A 4,937-nucleotide genomic window follows, 5' to 3' on the forward strand; every position below is an offset into this window, starting at 1 on the left:
GTAGTGTAACACTAGTATTTACCAATAAAATAAACTACATTTCTTGAATATCGTGTAGTTTATTGATGAAGTAGGACACATGTAGGTACCTGTGGTATAAATGATTGATACCATGGACTACACCAATTTACTTTATTGTAGTTTATAGATAATGTTGCTACAATTAGTAGACTTTAAGATAATGTGGCTACTTTTAGTAGACTTTAAGGTAATGTGTCTACCTTTAAGTAGACTTTAAGATACTGTGGCTACTTTAAGTAGACTTTAACATAATGTGGCTACCTTTAGAAGACTTTAAGATAATGTGGCTACCTTTAGTAGACTTTAAGGTAATGTGGCTACCTTTATTAGATTTTAAGATAATGTGAATACCTTTAGTAGACTTTAAGGTAATGCGGCTACCTTTAGTTGACGTTAAGATAATGTGGCTACCTTTAGTAGACGTTATGATAATGTAGCTACTTTTAGTAGAGTTTAAGCTAATGTGGCTACCTTTAGTAGACTTTAAGGTAATGTGGCTACCTTTAGTAGACTTTTATAGATAATTCATAATGCAAATTACCTTTAATTATTTTATCAAATGTTACAATGTTTTACATTTATTTACGTCAGATAATTAGGACTACCTGTATTTACTTCAGATAATTAGGACTACCTTTATTTATCAAAAATAATTAGGACTACCTTTATTGACTTAAGATAATTAGGACTACCTTTATTTCCTTAAAATAATTAGGACTACCTTTATTTCCTTAAGATAATTAGGACTACCTTCATTTCCTTAAGATAATTAGGACTACCTTCATTTCCTTAAGATAATTAGGACTACCTTTATTTCCTTAAGAAAATTAGGACTACTTCTATTTATTTAAGATAATTAGGACTACTTCTATTTATTTAAGATAATTAGGACTACCTGTATTTACTTCAGATAATTAGGACTACCTGTATTTACTTCAGATAATTAGGACTACTTTTATTTACTTAAGATAATTAGGACTACCTTTATTTGCTTAAGATAATTAGGACTACCTTTATCTACTTAATATAATTAGGACTACCTTTATTTCCTTAAGATAATTAGGACTACCTTTATTTATTTAAGATAATTAGGACTACCTTTATTTCCTTAAGATAATTAGGACTACCTTTATCTACTTAAGATAATTAGGACTACCTTTATTTCCTTAAGATAATTAGGACTACCTTTATTTATTTAAGATAATTAGGACTACTTCTATTTATTTAAGATAATTAGGACTACTTCTATTTATTTAAGATAATTAGGACTACCTTTATTTATTTAAGATAATTAGGACTACTTCTATTTATTTAAGATAATTAGGACTACTTCTATTTATTTAAGATAATTAGGACTACCTTTATTTATTTAAGATAATTAGGACTACTTCTATTTATTTAAGATAATTAGGACTACTGTTATTGACATCAGTGGATTATCATAATGTGTATCACTTTAATTACAAAGAGGTATTTTCTAAAAAGAGTCTGAAACCTTTGTATAAAAGGATCCCGATAATGTTTTTTTATACCCTATAACACCAGGAATGTTAACAGATACAAAATAGCACTACCACCCCTACTTTATAGTATCTATATAAACACCAGGACTGTTAACAGATACAAAATATCACTACCACCCCTACTTTATAGTATCTATATAAACACCAGGACTGTTAACAGATACAAAATATCACTACCACCCCTACTTTATAGTATCTATATAAACACCGGGACTGTTTTCAGATACAAACTGTCACTACCACCCCTACTTTATACCCTATTACATAAAAACATATCTTGCCTATATAAGCAATTATTACCACCAGAAAAACTATCAGAGACTGTTTATACAAGAGACGTGATAACGGAAATATTATTAGGACGCCATCATCAGGAGTAAGACAGACTGTGTAAACAATTTAAACACCATCATCAAGACAAAGAAACTGTGATTAAACAACAGACACACCATCATCAGGACTAAGATACAGTGTTTAAACAACAAACACGCCATCATCAGGACAAAGATACAGTGTTTAAACAACAGACACACCATCGTCAGGACTAAGATACAGTGTTTAAACAACAGACACACCATCATAAGGACTAAGATACAGTGTTTGAACAACAGACACACCATCATAAGGACTACGATACAGTGTTTAAACAACAGACACACCATCGTCAGGACTAAGATACAGTGTTTAAACAACAGACACACCATCATAAGGACTACGATACAGTGTTTAAACAACAGACACACCATCATCAGAACTAAGATACATTGTTTAAACAACAGACACACCATCATCAGGACTAAGATACAGTGTTTAAACAACAGACACACCATCATCAGGACTAAGATACATTGTTTAAACAACAGACACACCATCATCAGGACTAAGATACAGTGTTTAAACAACAGACACACCATCGTCAGGACTAAGATACAGTGTTTAAACAACAGACACACCATCATCAGGACTAAGATACAGTGTTTAAACAACAGACACACCATCATCAGGAATAAGATACATTGTTTAAACAAAACAGACACACCATCATCAGGACTAAGATACATTGTTTCAAAAACAGACACACCATCATCGGGACCAAGATACAGTGTTTAAACAACAGACACACCATCGTCAGGACTAAGATACAGTGTTTAAGCAAAACAGACACACCATCATCGGGACCAAGATACAGTGTTTAAACAAAACAGACACACCATCATCAGGACTAAGATACAGTGTTTAAACAACAGACACACCATCATCAGGACTAAGATACAGTGTTTAAACAACAGACACACCATCAACAGGACTAAGATACATTGTTTCAACAACAGACACACCATTATCAGGACTAAGATACAGTGTTTAAACAACAGACACACCATCATCAGGACTAAGATACCGTGTTTAAGCAAAACAGACACACCATCATCGAGACCAAGATACAGTGTTTAAGCAAAACAGACACACCATCGTCAGGACTAAGATACAGTGTTTAAACAACAGACACACCATCATCAGGAATAAGATACAGTGTTTAAACAAAACAGACACACCATCATCAGGACTAAGATACATTGTTTCAAAAACAGACACACCATTATCAGGACTAAGATACAGTGTATAAACAACAGACACACCATCATCAGGACTAAGATACCGTGTTTAAGCAAAACAGACACACCATCATCGAGACCAAGATACAGTGTTTAAGCAAAACAGACACACCATCATCAGGACTAAGATACAGTGTTTAAACAACAGACACACCATCATCAGGAATAAGATACATTGTTTAAACAACGGACACACCATCATCAGGAATAAAATACAGTGGAATAAGATACAGTGTTTAAACAACAGACACACCATCATCAGGAATAAAATACAGTGTTTAAACAACAGATACATCATCATCAGTACTAAAATACAGTGTTTAAACAACAGACACACCATCATCAGGAATAAAATATAGTGTTAAATCAACAGACACACCGTCATCAGGAATAAAATACAGTGTTTAAACAACAGACACACCATCATCAGGACTAAGATACAGTGTTTAAACAACAGAAACACCATCATCAGGACTAAGATACAGTGTTTAAACAACAGACATCAGGACTAAGATACATTGTTTAAACAACAGACACACCATCGTCAGGACAAAGATACAGTGTTTTAACAACAGACACACCATCGTCAGAACTAAGATACAGTGTTTAAACAACAGACACACCATCATCAGGACTACCATACAGTGTTTAAACAACAGACACACCATCATCAGGACTAAGATACAGTGTTTAAACAACAGACACACCATCATCAGGACTAAGATACATTGTTTAAACAAAACAGACAAACCATCATCAGGACTAAGATACAGTGTTTAAACAACAGACACACCATCATCAGGACAAAGATACCTTTTCTAAGCAAAACAGACACACCATCATCAGGACTAAGATACAGTGTTTAAACAACAGACACACCATCATCAGGAATAAAATATAGTGTTAAATCAACAGACACACCGTCATCAGGAATAAAATACAGTGTTTAAACAACAGACACACCATCATCAGGACTAAGATACAGTGTTTAAACAAAACAGACACACCATCATCAGGAATAAGATACAGCGTTTAAACAACAGACACACCATCATCAGGACTAAGATACAGTGTTTAAACAACAGACACACCATCATCAGGACTAAGATACAGTGTTTAAACAACAGACACACCATCATCAGGACTAAGATACAGTGTTTAAACAACAGACACACCATCATCAGGACTAAGATACAGTGTTTAAACAACAGACACACCATCAACAGGACTAAGATACAGTGTTTAAACAACAGACACACCATTATCAGGACTAAGATACAGTGTTTAAACAACAGACACACCATCATCAGGACTAAGATACAGTGTTTAAGCAAAACAGACACACCATCATCGAGACCAAGATACAGTGTTTAAGCAAAACAGACACACCATCGTCAGGACTAAGATACAGTGTTTAAACAACAGACACACCATCATCAGGACTAAGATACAGTGTTTAAACAACAGACACACCATCATCAGGAATAAAATACAGTGTTTAAACAACAGACACATCATCATCAGGAAAAAAATACAGTGTTTAAACAACAGACACATCATCATCAGGAATAAAATACAGTGTTTAAACAACAGATACATCATCATCAGTACTAAAATACAGTGTTTAAACAACAGACACACCATCATCAGGAATAAAATATAGTGTTAAATCAACAGACACACCGTCATCAGGAATAAAATACAGTGTTTAAACAACAGACACACCATCATCAGGAATAAAATACAGTGTTTAAACAACAGACACACCATCATCAGGACT

The sequence above is a fragment of the Ylistrum balloti genome, unplaced genomic scaffold (assembly GCF_031769215.1).
Source record: "Ylistrum balloti isolate Yb309-2 unplaced genomic scaffold, AGI_CSIRO_Ybal_v1 Utg371706, whole genome shotgun sequence".
NCBI classification, from domain to species: domain Eukaryota; kingdom Metazoa; phylum Mollusca; class Bivalvia; order Pectinida; family Pectinidae; genus Ylistrum; species Ylistrum balloti.